The sequence below is a fragment of the Phascolarctos cinereus genome, unplaced genomic scaffold, assembly GCF_003287225.1.
Source record: "Phascolarctos cinereus isolate Bilbo 61053 unplaced genomic scaffold, phaCin_HiC Scaffold_4;HRSCAF=312, whole genome shotgun sequence".
In the NCBI taxonomy this organism is placed as follows: domain Eukaryota; kingdom Metazoa; phylum Chordata; class Mammalia; order Diprotodontia; family Phascolarctidae; genus Phascolarctos; species Phascolarctos cinereus.
In genome coordinates, this window is record NW_027555847.1 from 391,538,662 (window position 1) to 391,556,030 (window position 17,369).

Consider the following 17,369-nt stretch of genomic DNA (forward strand, 5'->3'; position numbering starts at 1 on the left):
TCAGCAGTTGCTATATGTTGGCTGGATCAAGACGAAGCTGTTCAAGGCCCTCCACAATCTGGCCCATAATCTCCTACTACTCTATAAGCAGAAACTTTAGGTTGGTTCAGTGTCCTGTAACAAGCACCACTATCAGCACTACCCCCCATCCTACCTTCCCATAGTGATAAAGCTCAAAGGGACCTCACAGGTCATCTAGTCTAAGAATTTTATTTTATAGAGGAGGAAATCATGTCTGGGAAAAGTGAAATTTCTTGCCCAATGTCAGAGAGATATTAAGGAGCAGAACCAGGATTTTAACGCAAGTCCTGAGCTCAAATCTGCTGCTCTTACCTTGTGCCTATAGGCAGCTAGGTGGCACAATAGAGAGAATACTGGGCCTGGAGTCAGGAATACCTGAGTTCAAATCTGGAATCAGATACTCACTAAGCTGTGTGACCTTGGGCAAGTCACTTAACCTCTGTTTGCCTCATTTCCTCATCTATAAAATGGGAATAATAATAGCATCTACCTCCCAGGGTTGTAAGGATCAAATGAGGTGATAATTGTAAAGCACTTAGTACAGTGCCTGGTGCTAAATAAATGCTTTTTCCCTTCTCTATCATCCCCCGATTTGATCTTCACAGAAACCCTAGGGAACAGGCACAATTATTGTTGTTATTTAACCATCAAAGAACCTGAGGTTCAGTGAGGTTGTATAATTTCTCTATAGCAACACAGCCAGTAAACGTCTGAAGAGAGATTTGAAACCATGTCTACCCGGCTCACAATTCAGCACTATGCCTTGGAGTGGGTGCTCAGTGATCTTCACTGAATGAACAAGGGATCAATCTTTCCAAGAGGGGAGGGGAGCTGAAATTCACATACATACATATATATACAAACATATATAATAGATATATATATATATATATAATACAATCAGTCAATAAACAGTTACTAAGTATCTACTATGTGCTAAGTACTACGCTAAGCTCTGGGGATACAAAAAGTAGCAAAAGTCAGTACCTGCCCGCAAGGAATTCACAATATAATGGGGGAAGTAACAAAAAAAATATGGACAAACAAGTTACGTACAAGAAAAATAGGAAATAATTAAGGCAAGGGACTAGAATGAAAAGAGGTTAGGAAAGGTGTCCTATAGAATGTGAGATTTTAATTCGGATTTAAAGGAAAACAGGGAGGTCAGTAGGTAGAGATGCAGAGGGAGAACATTCCAAGCTTGGGGGACAGTCTGAGAAAATGTCCAGAGCTGAGAGATAGACTGTCTTGTTTGTGGAACGGCCAGAAGGCCAATGTCATCGGATCAAAAAGTATGTGCTAGGGAGTAAGGTCTAAGAAGACTGGAGAGGTAGGAAGAGGATAGGTTAAGAAGGAATCTGAATGCCAAACAGAGCAATTTATATTTGATTTGATCCTGGAGGTGCTTAGGAGCTACTGGAGTTTACTTAGCAGGAGTACTCAGAATTTTACATACATACATATACATGTATCATTATATATTGTAATATATGTACATTTCATTTTATATCATAATATATTATATATGACAATATATTATAACATATTATGATATATCATCACATATCATTACATATTGTGATATATCACTATATCACAATATATTTATCATAATATATAAATAATCATAGTAGATATATATTTATATTCCACTGCTCAAAAACATTTACTGGTTCCTTAATGCCTTACAAAGGAAGTTCTAATTCTTTTGCCTACCTTTCAAAGTCTGCCACTACCTTCAATACTCATAATCTTCTAGGCATTCCATGAACTATAGTCAACCATCTGTTCCCAGAACAGGTCTCTGAGTCTTTATTGGGGCCATTCTCTATGCCTGGCACACCTTGGTTGGCCTATTTTCACCTACTAAACAACTCTACATTTAAAGCCCAATTCAAATAGCACGCTCTCCAGGAACCCTTCCCTAATTCTCCTTGTTACTAATACCTTCCCCCCTCCTTCCTCATTTGACACTTTGTTGTGTTAAATTTTTAATGCAACTTTTATATAAAAATGCATGTTATCATTTTATTGCTTTTCCTACTCTAAGTTCCATCAGAGTAAGGACAATGTCCAATCTAAACTCTGTATCTTTCCCAGAAGGTCTGGCACATAGTAATAAATGTTAACTTATTTTTAATTCAAATATACTCACTGAACTTTATTTCTCACCTAGCTGCAATACTCAAGTAACTAATCTATTAAGCAGATATAAGAAGAAAGGAATCCCGCAAAGGAGATGGTGTTTGTTTTAAGGCTACATTTATTGGACATCATCTATTCCACTTAAGAAAAGTGACTTTTAAAAAAATCACAGCAGCCTAAATGTGATTTGTGTATGCATCTGTTTATATGTATATGAGCAGAGTGCTTCATGCAACTTTGTGTCATTCCATAGCACTTAAAATTTGATTTTTATCCTCTGAGTCACTAGGTCAAAAATCTGTTACCAAAATCCATATTTATTTTTCCATCTGTGTGTGCATTTGTGTACAGGTTTTTTGTGGGTTTTTTTTTAAATAGCAGAAGGAGTGGCTGCGTCATTAACAGAACAACTCAGACTTAAAAGTTATTTTTAAAGAATCATTAGTTTTCAAAAATTCTCTTCAGCCCACAAAATCTGATGTTCTTCCTAACATGAAAAAACCCCAGTCCCAAATCCTGAAATCTCTTCTGTACACCAAAATGGTGCAACCGATCTGTTGCCACTGAGAAGTCTATTTTGGATTGTTTTTACAGTGGTCATAATGTGCTTTTGCCAGCCACCCACACATTATTGCTTGGTTTCCCTTTGTGATCACAAAATAGCACATGTTAGTGAGATCATAAAAGCATATAAGAAACGCCAAAATGGATGAGACAAGTGTTCCATCCATCCCAGTATTTTGACTGGGCCCCACGTGATGTTTTGTGGGATTATGTGGTAGTTGCCATCCACGATATCTCCTATGGGGCTACTTCTCTAACCTTTTAAACATTCTCAACTTCCCCCTTTTAATGCATTTCGGGTCTACAATCCATGGAGATTTCTTTTACTTATTTATTTTTTCAACTGATACTAGTTCTTAGAATAATGACTTCAAAAAAGATTTTCCTCTTTTCCTTGAATAAGTTGGGGGTCTCTAGGTATAGAATACTACATACATAATCAGACCCTACTACTATGTATTGGGGGGGAAATACAGAAATTACTTATGTAAACATTAAAGGCAGCAAGGAACTTTTTAAAAGAATTCTTCAAATTTAATACTTACTGTGTAAAGTGATCCCGTTTTATTTGTCCTCAAACTCTCTCTTAAATCTCAAGGATGCCACTGAGGTTGTAGTATTAAGGGATCTAATAAACTAGGTAGGATTCATCCTACACATTCTCTTCATGATTAACTAGGTTATGATCATATCTATTATAATTCTTCATATCCCCAGGAAGAAGAGTCCTGTGGTATCTTTTTTATGCCATCAAATCCTTTTAGTTGCCTTTACCTGAATCTTTTCCCACTTCATCATATCTTTCGTGAGATGGGGTCCTTAAAGCTGCAGACAGTATCGAGGATTGGGTAAATGGAGGTTTCATACATTGGTGAAATTATGATGATTTATGAAATCAGAAGCTTGGGGCTGAATCTAGTAAGATAAAATTCAATAGGGGTAAATATAAAGTCTTATACTTTGATACAAAAAAAAATCAACTTCACAAGGTCAAGATGAGGGACTTACAGTAAGCAGCAGTTCTGAAAAACGTAGATTGTAAGCTCTTTATGAGTCAGCAGTATGGTGTAATAGGGAGCAAAGCTAATGTAATCTTGGGCTGCATTAAAAAAAGGCATGACTTCCAGAAGTAGGTCAGTGGTCAGGCCTCACTTGATGTACTGTATTCAGTTCTGGGCACCACATTTTAAGAAGGATGTTGATAAGAAGAAGAGTGTCCAGAGAAGACCATCTGGGATGAGGAAGGGTATTGAGTGTAAGCCATCTGAGGATGGGTTGAAGAAACTGACCATGGTTACAGAAACTCAGGATTTGAAGAATTATCATATGGAGGATGACCAGGAACAGTGGATGAAAGCAACAATAAGGTAAATTAAGGCCTGATATCAAGAAAAACTTCCTAACAATTAGAGCCATCCAAAAGTGGAATGGTCTGCCCAGTAAGATTTCTACCCTCCTTCAAGCAGGTAACCACTTTTGGGGTAGGCTGTAGTAGGGATTCCTTTTCAGGACAGGTTGAATTAGAAGTCATCTGAGGTCCCTTCCAACTCTCAAACAGGACCTTGGGGTAGGTAGGCAAAGGTACTTGAGGAAAAACATTAAATACTAACCAAAATAAAACTACATTCCAGAAATATGCACAGGACGAAGGATAGACAAAGTAAGTAGCCTACATATTTAATGGCAGAAAATTTTATTCTCTCTGGCATAGTTATTTGTTTTGTGACAAGTTGTCACATTTGTATCATTGAGGGTTCAAAACTTCTGGTGAGACAGTAACACCCTGAGGCTCTAATTTCCAATTTTTAAACTGTGCCTTTGGCATACCAATGCCTTGTCTAGGCTCTGGCCAAAATACATAATATATGTATCTGGGAACCTTGAGGCAAAAGTAAGAGATGAGAGGTTGAGTTAAGGTCAGAAAAGGGAGATAGTGGGCAGTGTTAGAAGAGAAGAGGGAATGGGAAATCTGGAGAAAGAGTAGATTTTGGCAGGCAGACCTATGCTAACACAAAGCAGTGCTCTAGGTTCTGGAATAAGCCAGTGAGGGGAAGGTACATGTGTATCCTCCAACAATAACAGGCAGCCTCCCCAGGCAAGTAAGCAAGGACTATTCTTCTCCCACTCAATGCATACTAAGGGACTAATTCATATTACTTTTAAAACCAACCAGAGTAAGTGCAATATAATTCCAGCATCCCATTTCCCCCCTCACCCCCACCCCTATAAAATTTCCTCTCTCGCTTAGAAATACTAGAAATTCCTAGAACCAAGCCTTTCATTCCACAATTAGAAGTAAACGGGAAAAAACATATGTAAATTCCTTGTTGATGTGGCACATTCATGTAAATGAGCTTCAATTAAATTATAATAAATCAATCATGGCTTATCAGAGTCTGTCAGAGCTTAATATTTACAAAAGTCAAAAAATAGAAAAATGTGATTTATAGTGGGAAGAAACCTTATCATTCATCTCAAACAGGGGTTCTTAACCTGGGATTTATGAACTTTTTTTTGAGTATTTTGATAACAGTGTTTGAATATAATTGGTTTCTTCTATGGTCCCATGAATTTTATTTTATGCATTTTAAAAACATGATTCTGAAATGGAGTCCTTAGACTTCACTAGACTGTCACTTGAAGGATTCCAAAACGTGAAAAAAGGAATAAGAGGCTCTAAGTTAGAACATCTCCTCTATGTCACAAATGAGGACTCCAAGGCCTAGGAAGAGAAAATACACCTAAGGAAAGACAATCGTGGACAGCCCTGAAGTGAAGAAACTAGAAGTGATGGGCAGAAGTTGCAGAGATACAACATTAGGTTGTAAAGGAAACTTCCTAGCACCCAAAGCTGCTCCTAAAGTAGAATGAGCTGCTAATGGACAGCTAATAAACATGCTGAATGATAGAGGGTCAGGGTTCCCCAAAATTATGACAAATGAGACCACTGGGCTGAATCTGACTAGATGAAATTCAGAAGCGGTAAATATCAAGTCTTACATTTGAGTTTAAAAAAATCAACCTCACAAGTAATAATAATAATAATGATAATAATGATACTAACACTTTCATAGCACTTACTATGTGCCTGGCACTGTGTTAAGCACTTTACAATTATTCTCTCATTTCATCCTCACAATGGCCTTTGTAGGTACATGCCATTATTATCCCCATTTTACAGATGATGAAACTGAGGTTAGTGATTTGCCCATGGTCACAGAACTAGTAAGCATCTAACACCAGATTTGAACACAGGTCTTCCTGACTCCAGGCCTGATGCTCTGTCTACCACATCACCTCACTGACTGTACAAGATGGAGGAAACAGACAGGAGTTCTTTTGAAAAGTATGTTGATTTTTCTCAAAGCCTTCAAGTTTAATATCAAAGTAAACAAGTTGGAATGGAAGGAAGTCAGGTTGCACAAAGCTGAAGTAGAACATAGGAAACTTAAAAATAACCTGTAAACTGTGATTTTGCTGATTTGTCTATGTTCTGGTGGAGAACCAAATCATGTTGTCCATTTGGCATTAATTATATAAGACCATTCACTAAAAGTTGAAATGATAGAAGACTGTATCATTTCCCCCCAATGTCAATAACTAAAATCTTAATAAACAGACAAACAAAATAGCTAAAGTGATAAGACAAGGCAGGCAGTCATCCTTCTAGACTCTGTTGTAACCAGATCACATCTAGAGCATTACATTCAGGTCTGGGTACCACATTTTAGGAAGAGTCTGAAGAGCATCCAAAAGAGGGCACTGGGGATGGTCAAAGACCTTGAGATCATGACATAGGAGGACTGGTTGAAGGAACTGGAGATGTTCAGCCTGGAGAAAAGAAGACTTTGGATGGATATGATAAACTGTCTGTCTTCAAGTATTTGAAGGACTATTAGACACAAGTCATTAGACTGTCTCCTTCTGCTTGGGGGGCAGAAATCAACGGATGTTGCAAAGAAGCAAGTTCAAGCTTGATGTCAGGAAAAACTTCCTAACACTAAGTACCATCTGGAAGTGTTGCCAGAAGACCGTAGAAAGGGCCATAAGATCCCAGATTTATCTACTTGGGCAGCAATTGGCAGAGCTAAGATTAGAGCTGAGAAACTCGGACTCTGAACCCAGTGTTCTTTCCATTAGACCACAGACTCCATTGTTCAAGTATGACTCCAATAGTCTCTTCCAACTCCGAGGTTCCGTGATTCTAATTCAGTGAGGACCAGACAGTTTTGAGAGATTTTTTAGAGATGGAATCAACAGGATCTGGTGACTAACTCAAAATTAACTCAGTCTAACCAATTACTGCTTATGTCCAAGACTTGGGGAGCAGCACACCTCACAACTTTGAAGAGAACATGTGTAATTCCTGAGAGTAAAGAGCAGTAAAGAGAGGGTTGTTTTTTAAACTGAATTAAGAATCCCTTCATTGCATTAAAGTTATTCATTTTACCCTAATTTTAAACAAGAACAGAGAAAATAGCACATGGGAAAGAGAGGAGAAGCAAGGACATTTTTGTACCATTAAACAGGCAGACTGTCTGAACCTTGTATTGAAGCTAGAGCCACACATATCTCTTGTATCCCAAGAAGTTATACGACCAAACATGAATCATCCTTTCCTGATCCCTCCAACAGCTAGTGCCCTCCCACCTACAATACTTTGTATTGAACTAGTTTGTGTATGAGTGTGTCTAGTGATTCACTTTACATTTGTGCTGCATATATTTTCCATGTACTTGTCTCCCTCATTAGAATGTAAGCTCTTTTCAAGCAGGGGTTATTCATCTTGTTCTTGTGTCTCAAGAGTCTAATACAGTATCTGGCACATGATGCTTAAACATACTTGTTGATTGATTGATTGATATTTATTATATGTGGAAGTTGTGTTGGCCACACCTGTAGGGCTGCAAACCCTATAAGGTTTACATTACAACCTCCTAATCACTATAGCTACAACTTGGGATAACTGAAGCCAGGTGAACAATAGTACTGTTTGTGCCGATTGTAAAAAGAAGCCACCCAAAAAACTCCCTTGGGAAGTTGCAACCCATAGATATCCAGGGGAAATCCTAGAGGAAGAAGGGACAGCAGATGAAATAAGAATGACCACAGAAGTAGGGGAAGATCCTGGACACTCTACTGGTACAGAAACTAACAGTCAAGTTTCAAGGAGGAAGTACTAAGTGTTGTCACAGGCATCAGGGACTCTCTGGATCTCTGGATTTGACGATAAGAACATTGGTGAAGTTCAGAAAAGTAGATCAGTAAAGAGTCTGGAATGGAGGGAAGTCAGGTTGTACAACGCTGAAGTAGAACACAGGAAACTGAAAAATGAGCTGTAAACTGTGACTTTGCTGATTTGTCTATGTTCTGGTAGAGAACCGAATTATGTTGTCCATTTGGCATTAATTGTATAAGACCATTCACTAAAAGTTGAAATGAGAGAAGACTGTATCATTTCCCCTCAACGTCAATAACTATGAAAATGGAATAAACTAATAAAAATCACCTTGACTTTCACAGACTTAGGAAACGGGGGAAAGCTGGATTTTAAAAATCAGTGGTTTTCTCTGAATTTCAAAGGTACCACTAATAACAAAAAAGGATTTTCTTTCACTTCTCCGAAACAGATTTAGATAGATCTAATTTGGCTGCTAACTGAGAAATTCATCAAGAAAATTATATGACTTTTCTTTATATAATCTTAATGACATCATACCTAATGATGTGAAAATTGTTACGATAGCTATCACTTGTTCATTGCATCCTCTAATACAGTGTTTGATGTCTAAGCAAAGGAAACACCTTTCTCAAAAGTATAAAGTTTAACAAAACCATCCTCAGGAAAAAAAGAAAAAATTTTGAACACTATCTTATCAGAAATCATAAAGCACCTGAACACTTTGAAGAACAAGCTTCAGCATGAAAGAACAATTTTCTCATCATGCAATAAATGAAACTACAGTTTTTCAAAGATGATTCTCAGACAGGTGACACAAGCCCATTCCCTAAGTCAAAATATGTATAATGACTTTTTAAAATCTCAGATGACATTCATACTAGTTAATTTCTACCTTTAAAAATAATTCATTCTATGTTCAGTTACATTTTGAACCCTGAGAAAGCAAATGGAAATAATCTTAAGCTAAACTATTTCTAGTTTCTTGGAATTGACTCTTTGGAAAAAGTATTATTTGTTTAATCATTGTGTCAGAGGCTCCCTCCTGACATGAAGAGCCTATCATGAGGTACTCTTTTTGATCACTAACCTAATTCCTGGCTCAACCTCAGTATCTAACACTGTCTTTAAGGCAGCCACGAGCTCCTTTTCCAAGCCCTCAGGTTCACCAGACTTAAAAACATAGAACAATTTTAATTACATAGAAAAGTCAGAGACTCTTCAGAGCCCACAAAGATTAAAGGAATAGTAACCTTCCCTAGGGACTAAAATGTCCTTCATGACTTGTAGTACTATTTTGAGCATACCATAATGAACAATTTACATATGAACCTACAGGTAGTCAAGAGATCCACCTTCCCAGTGGCCAAGAACTCTTCCCCTCCCAGAGTCTATGTAGTCAGTGAGATTTACAATGCTACCATAATGGGGCATAGCAATATAGATGTACTCAGGGTTCATTCCTCCACATTGGTGCTCTGCTGTCTCACTGCTTTTTCACCAGAAGCTCCCCTCTCGTACTCTCTTCCTCATCTTTGACAAGTTACTTCTTTGCCAGCATCTAAGTCTCTTCTGCCATGCTGTTCTTCTGTTGGCACCTCCCATCCCACCCCCTGCAGGAGGTACCAGTTACCTCCAGAGTCTAACTCTGGAGCAAGAGGCACACTATGGAAGGTATTCCCAGTACCTACTCACAGAGCTGTTGTGAAGATTCACTGAAATAGTGTGTGTAAAGCTCTTCAACAACATTAAAGCACTATACAAGTGTTATGTGTTATTAATGTACATGAATCAGTAAATACAAAATTTATACAAAGAAAATAAATGGTAATTTTAGGAATGGTGGAGGACAGCATGAAGAGGATCAGAAACGGTCTATAACATGACCCCTAAAGAGAGGTATGGATTTCCAAGAGGCAGAGCTGAGGAGAGAGAACATTCTAGGCATAGGCATACAATATGATTATTATTTTATGATATATTATACACAATTATATGTCTACTGGATCTACTTTACAGAGTCATAGCTCTCTCTTCTACTTCTGTTTCAGAGGGCCTCATCATATGCTTGCTCTGAATAGCTGAAGCAGCAAAGTTGGTGGGGAGGTCCCCAGACTTTCCTCTGTGAGGAAGGAGGGGGAAAAGAACAAAATTCTCTATCTCCCACATCCACTGCAGAAAGGGTTTCCCCCTCCTCAGACCCACGTTTGGAGAATCAGGTAACAATTTAGGCTACAAACTCAGATTTTCACAAAAAACTTAATATTTCACTTGAAATATTTTAAAATTTGATTATTTCTTCACCCTCCCAACTTTTTCCTAATGCTCTTGAAGGTTTTAGACACACTGTCATGACTTAGCACAGCCTAGCTAAAGAGAGCTTTCCTATGGCCCAGCCAGCTTTCATTTCTGACTCACGTCATTGTTGGCCACTGCTTCAATCCAGGGAAACAAGTCTCCCAGCAGATGTGAAACCCAAGCTATTGCAGTGTGCAAATGTTTGGTTTTCTTCAGCTGTTGGAAACTCACTGTGGTTCAAGTTCAGATACTTTGGAAACTGAAACATATTTGCGAAGGACTTCATATTACAAAAAGGTATCGTATCCCAGCTCCCCCCACAGGCATTATTCCTATGCCTTTCTCCATTTATTCACAAGAAAGGAAATGGACCAAAGGTCTTGGGAGATCCAAGCCCTTTTTAATTCTTGAGCATCATAGTAGAATCTCTGGATTTATTCCATTTCAAGATTTCAATAATATCTCTCTGGAGAAGTAGTGTATTTAGAGGAAGACTTGAGTTCAAATTTGACCTCTGATACTTACTGACTGTGTGACCCTGGGCAAATCACTTAACCCTATTTGCCTCAGTTTCCTCATCTATAAAAATGAGCTGGAGAAGGAAATGGCAAACCATTCCTGTATCTTTGCCAAGAAAATCCCAAATGGGGTTACAAAGGGTTGGGCACAACTGAATGACAACAAAATCCACCACTAATCAGCTGTGTGACCTTAGATAAGTCACCTATCCTCTCTCTGAGTTTTGGTGTCCTCAGGTCAAAAGAAGGGGTTAGAGGAAATAAGCTTTCCTCTCTCTTCCAGCTCTAAATGAATGTGAATTATAAATTAGTCTCACTAAGGGCTGCTGCTCCTACCTGGACAGTGTTGATCCCCACATGCTTCAAATTGCATTGACAAGAAAGGAAAAATGAAGCAAAGGCATTCTGGGAGAGGACCATCCATTAAAGGATAGGTGACTAAGAACTTTCTCAATACTTCTCAGACAGGACCTCCAAAAGGACCCTGTGACTTTGCACTATCCACAAAAGATGACTTTTCTCTCACTTTCTATATCCTGAAATAAATGGTAGTATAAAGAAGTATCTATACTCCTTTTCTAACCCTGCCCCTCTAATGCCTATCTGCTTGTCCTCTTTGACTTTTGATTTGCTTTCCTACTTTTCAGGTTTATGCTTTAAGAATAAAAAATTTAATTATACCATTTTTTTTTGAGGCAATGGGGTGGTTAAGTGACTTGCCCAAGATCACACAGCTAATAAGAGTCTGAGGCCGGATTTGAACTCAGGTCCTTCTAACTCCAGGGCTCTATCCACTGCACCACCTAGATGCTCCAAAATCATGCCATATCTAAAGCATTCTATATAGGAATCTGGGGTCCTGTAAGAAAAAGCACTATACAAAAAAGGGGATTGAGACAGATGATTGGTAAGCTCCTTTCTAGACTTAAAATTCTATGAATCATCTCAATCTCACTGAGACTTAGTAAATTAATTAAAGAATGAACAAATGGCTAATCAGACTGTTGGCACTCAATAGTAGAAATTTTCACCTTTCTTTATCTTTCCATGCATAGCAATATCCTGTTACAGCTGCCCTATGAAAGATTCTCTGTGAATTTCCCACACTAACAACCTAAAGCCCCAGACTGAGTTCCAACCTTCCTTTACATTTCATGTAGCACTTTTGATATTACAAGCACACTCACACATTATCTTTCACAACTTTATAAAGTGGGCAAACTGTTTTACAAAGGAAAAAACCAAAGCTCATAGAGTTTAATGTCACATAAGGACATGTTGTAGAAACTTGGATTGTTTAGCCTGGAAGAGAAGTCTCAGAAAGGACCTGATAGAGTTGTTTAAATATGCAAAGATTTTCATGTGGAAAAAAGATTAGATTCTTACACAGAGCTCTAGACAAAGCTGCAGGTTTTAAGCAGTCAGATTTCAGCCTTATAGAAGGGGCTGGCAGCACTGGGGAGGGAAGAAGTAGGGAGGGAAAGAAAAGGGAGGAGAAAGACGGTTAGAGAGAGTGAGGGTTTCTGACTGTGAATGACAAGATCTTGATACTATTTCTGACTAATTACCATGCAGTATGATAATAGTCATACATATCATTTAATATGTGCCTTCACTCCTTCCTTGCGTAGTACCCTGGTAGAAAAAAATAGAACTGCCTAAAACAGATTCCTGGCTTACTTTATAGTTTTGTAAAGCCTGATATTAATGCCTTTCTATGATATACATTACTCTCAATTCCTTTCCCTAGCAAATTCTTTCCTCCTATGAAACAGTAAGCTTCATGAGAGAAGGAACTATGTCCTAACTACATTTTGTACATCTCCCAGGCTTTAGCATAGTGGTCTGTATACAGCAGGCACTTAATAAATATCTGTTGAATTTGAACTCTTGAACAACCAGGATTTCCATTCAAAGTGGGACTGCTCTTAATTGTTTCCAGTCACCTGTGGAAACATACTTAGTAGAACAAGATATAGCATCTAGCACCTGAAACCATTTCCATTCTTTTAATTACCAGAGTCTGGAGGCAGGAATGAAGAGTGACGTTTCCTAAGCCATTTCCAGGAGAGCCTCGTTTGGTATTTGGCATTTAGCTGCTTTCCAAACACAAATTCCTCAAAGTCTGAACTGAATAGGGGAGATAACTGAAGGCTGGGGAATGCTCTGAAGACAGCCTGGTTGCATTTCCAGCCACAGAAGGCTAATCACACGGAGACTGAGCCCTGTGATGTGGGATCAAATGGGAGGTATTCTCCACCACTAGCAGTTTTGCAAGTAATGAAACCCTCTGCTATGGAATTGGACTCCAGCTGGAGCAAGTATGATTTTCCCCGATGTGGGCAACAGGTTGGCAGGTGCCATCCAGCATACCAGATAGTCTAGGATTGTAGGGACAGGAACCACCCTATAGCATGATGAGTTCTAGATTTGGGATAAGTCACTGGGGTTCACCCAGAAATGAGAAGGAATATCATTCTCATCTAAAGATCATTTTAAAAAAAAGATTTTGTCCCAGCCCTACTTATTCTTCTGGAGTGAAGGTGTACTGTTGGAGGGATGCCTTTCCCCAGAGGTGTTCTAATGGAGAGGGGAAATGAACCCTGACTTCACATCCTAGACATCACCCTGAGTGATTCCTAGGCTACTAAGGAATTCCAGGTTCAGAAGATAGAAGGTCTGTTATTTCTACCCCTGGGAAAATGACGATAGCCCTGACCTGGATGAGTTAAGGCTTTAAAAATCCCTTTTTGGGGTAGGAAGAGAGGAAATATAGTTCAGGATCATTACAGGGATGTCTTCATGCTCTACCAAGGCTTTTTTATGTAAAGCAAGAGCCTTTTAATTGATAATTTTCCTTCCCTGGACACCTATAAAAGAGATTAAGTTATGCACTCTAGATATAGCTGTTAACATGCTTAAGACCACCCATAGGCTGCCTGTACATGTGATTGACATATGAAACATTTTCTTCATATAATTTAATCCATTCTTTGTGAATAGAGAAAAAGAATTATTAATGGTATGTATTTTCTCAGATTTAATATAGAGGGATCTGTTACTCCCATGTGAAAAGATTACTAAACTATAGGAAATAAAGTGCCTACCTGCAGATACTAGATGTGAATGAGTCCTACTAATAGCTAACAGTCCTTTTTATGCCATAACAGCCATCATATTTTTGCAAGATCATACTAAAGAGGGGCAGAGGGAAAAGAGAATATAATATTTGAGTTCTCCTTGATTATAAATTGCTGTAAATAATGGCAGTGTGATGTAATATGGGAAAAGAGTAGAACTTGAGAATCTGGGGAGATGTGGGTCCAAATCCTGGCTCTGACACATACTGGCTGAATGACCCAGGGCCAGTCACTTACCCCCTCTCTAAAACTATAAACTGCAAAACAGTTAATGATTTGCATTGGTAGAGGTAGTTTCCTGACCAGGAGGTCCCTACAACAGTAAAATAATAGATCTGGAGGAAAAAATGAAAACAACATAATGTTCCCCCTCATAATCTTGGTCTCACTCTTCCACACATTTAATAAAAAGAGTAGATAAAGAGTAGATTTTCAAAAGCATCATGCATGCAGCATCTACACCTGAGGAACACATGGAGGTATAGGGCATCTACCTTACCCAGCAAGTCACCACTTTATGGATGCTGCTGTAAAAGACAATAATGCAAATTCTTCCTTTCTTAGAGGCCAAGTTTTTTGGACTTCGTTTTTTTGGTCATTTTCCAGTGAAAAACACTAACCTCCCTCACAAAGAGAAACAAAGACAAAGGGAATGTGTACACCCAGGGCATACTCATGGAAGGGTAACTCATTCTTTAATACTGCAAAACTGCCAATAAAAAAAACTTTTAATTTAAGTTTTATAGATGTTTTGGTTTTACATTAGAAATATTTGCCGATTGCTCCCACTTCATGAGAGATCTCTTACTACAAAATAAGAGTAGAGCAAAACTAATGAGATACAATGACTTCATCTGAAAGTGCAGACAACATTTCACATCTGTAGCACACCCTTCCATCTCTCTAATTTGAAAAAAATGATAGAAACCTATTTTCTCTCCCTCCCTCCCCATTCTACAGAAAAAGAAAAAAAAATTATAACAAATAGGCTGTCAAGCAAAACAAAATGGGTGTATATAAAAAAGCTATGTCTAATCAACACCCTAAATCCATCACCTGTCTGTTATGGGTAGCATGTTTTATCATCAACCTTTGTCTTAAAGCTTTAAAGTTGTTTGTTTTTACAGTATTGTTACTATATAAATTGTTCTCCTGATTCTGCTCATTTCATTCTTCATTATTTTATAAATGTCCTCAAAATTGTTCATTTTTATAATATTGATATATTCTAAGTTGTTCTGGATCTGCTTACTTCACTCTGCATCATTTTATATTAGTCTTTCCATGTCATTTTTAAAATTTCATCTATTTCCTTATTTCTTACAGCACAGTAGTAGTACTCCATCACATTCCTATACCACAACTTACTCAAAATTTGTTCAACTGATGGGCATCCCCTTAGTTTACATTTTGCCACCACAAAAAAGAGTTGCTATAAATATTTTGTACATAAAGGACTTTTCTGTCTTTGATGTATTCTGGGTATAGGTTTAGCAATGTATATAGCTGGGTCAAAGGGCATGTACCGTTCAGTAACTTTTTGTGTATATTTCAAACTGCTTTCCAGAATGTTTGTACCCATTCACAGGTCCACTAATAGTGCATCAATGTGCCTGTTTTCCCCAAACCCCTCTAATATTTATCTTTTTTTTGTCGTCATTTCTATTCTTATGGGTGAGAGGTGGCATCTCAGAATTTCATTTGCATTCGCATTTCTCTAACTAGTAGTGATTTGAAGCATTTTTAATATGACTATAAAAAACTCTGAGTTTCTTAAACCATTTATCAATTAAGGAATAGTTTGTTTTTATTTTTAAATTTGAATTAGTTCCTTACATATCTTGGAAATAAGACCTTTATCAGAGAAATTTCCTGCAAATATTTTCCCAGTTGTTTCCCTCTTTAATCTTAGCTTTATTAGATTTGTTTGTGCAAAAATCTTTTAATTGTACATAATCAAAATTATACATTTTCTTTTCTGTGATCTAATGTTTCCTAGTGATATCATCATGATAATCTTCACTGGCTCCTGGCAAGTGCCGTGACCCTGCTCTAGCTGATCTACTTGACAGTACTTTCAGCTTCTCTTCCCATCCATTGTGGTTAATAAACCTTTCCCTGAAGGAAGAATATATTTTCTATAAGACTGATCCTTCAGATTCCTTCAGATGAGTGCCTTATCTCTAGTTTTCAGCCAGTGTACTTTCTTGAGAGCTATCTACAATTCTAACTTACAGCCTCTGGTGGTACTGTGGTAAATAAACCTCTCCTCTGCAGAGATTTCCTCAGGCAACCAATAGCCAAAAGCTTTGTCTTTCCTAGTCTGCTCTCAGCCAATAGTTCAGGAATTCTTTATCTCCTCTAGATTGTACCAATAAGTACAGAAACACAGGTTACATTTTTTTAACTTTTTTTTCACGTTCCTGTTAACTACATTCCTCTTCTGAATGCTTCTAATAACACTTCTCTCAACTTCCTTATCCCCTGTTACCTCACAAATTGCCTTTTTTTTATGATTAGAAACCCATTTTAGTCCCTACGATTTATCATACCTCTTGGCTGAGAAAAGTATGCCATGAGATCAATTTATTCAATAGAAAAAGAAGTCATGTGACACAGGGCATACAAATGTTTTAACTTTCTCCCATCAGCCCCTAGATTCTAAATGAATGGCAAAGAATGAGCTGCTAGAGAAGGCTGAAAGTTGCTGACATTTGTCCCAATTTTCCCAGCAATGTATGGTATCTTTGTCTCTCTCATGTCTTCCTATGTTTATAAAGTATCTACTTTTTTGTACATAGCGCTGTACTGGCACTGAGGATAAAAAAATTTTAAAGGAAATAATCCCTGCTCCTAGTGAGATTATCATCTACTCTGTGTGTGTGTGTATGTATGTATGTATACATATACACACATATATACATGTGCATATACAAATATATACACATGTATATAGATAAATTAAAACTAATTTGTGAACACTAACAAATTTCAGAGGTGGGAATCATGCAAAGCCATGCAGAAAACAGCTGCTGAGCAGCCAAGATGCTAAAAAAAAAAAAAAAACACCTATTCCAGGCATTGGGGATGGCCTGACGGAATGCTGAGTTGAAGGAACAGCGAGTTCAGTTAGAATGTAGATTATGCAAAGGGGAGTAATACTCAATAAGGTTATAAAGGTAGTTTGGAACTAAATTGGAACTAATTTAAATACCAGGATGAAGAGTTTGTGTTTCACTCTTGAAGCAATGGTTTTTGAGCAGGGGAAAAAACATGCTCGGATCTGTCTAGAGGATGGCTTATTAAGAGAGCAGCCTGGAAGTGGAAAGAACAATTTAAGAAGCTATTATAATCATTTAGGTGAGATTAGATAAGGAAATAAACTGGGGGAGGGGTGACATATATGTGGACATATGGATAAGAGGAAAGAGACATAGATGAGTACCTTTTGAGAAGCTCCAAAAGTTGAGGCCATTCATTTCAAGAGAAGTAGTTACCTTTTCT

General features: G+C 37.8%; 1 protein-coding gene and 1 long non-coding RNA gene across 8 annotated transcripts in view; one reads left to right on the plus strand and one right to left on the minus strand.

The window, feature by feature from the left end:
• FHOD3 (formin homology 2 domain containing 3) overlaps positions 1-17,369 on the minus strand; it is a 717,939-nt gene that overhangs the window by 510,026 nt on the left and 190,544 nt on the right. The window lies entirely within an intron of this gene.
• On the plus strand, positions 3,878-15,030 carry LOC110207940 (uncharacterized). The gene is made up of 3 exons (XR_002324361.2): positions 3,878-4,097; positions 9,961-10,128; positions 12,746-15,030. It is a non-coding gene; the product is annotated as an uncharacterized LOC110207940 (long non-coding RNA).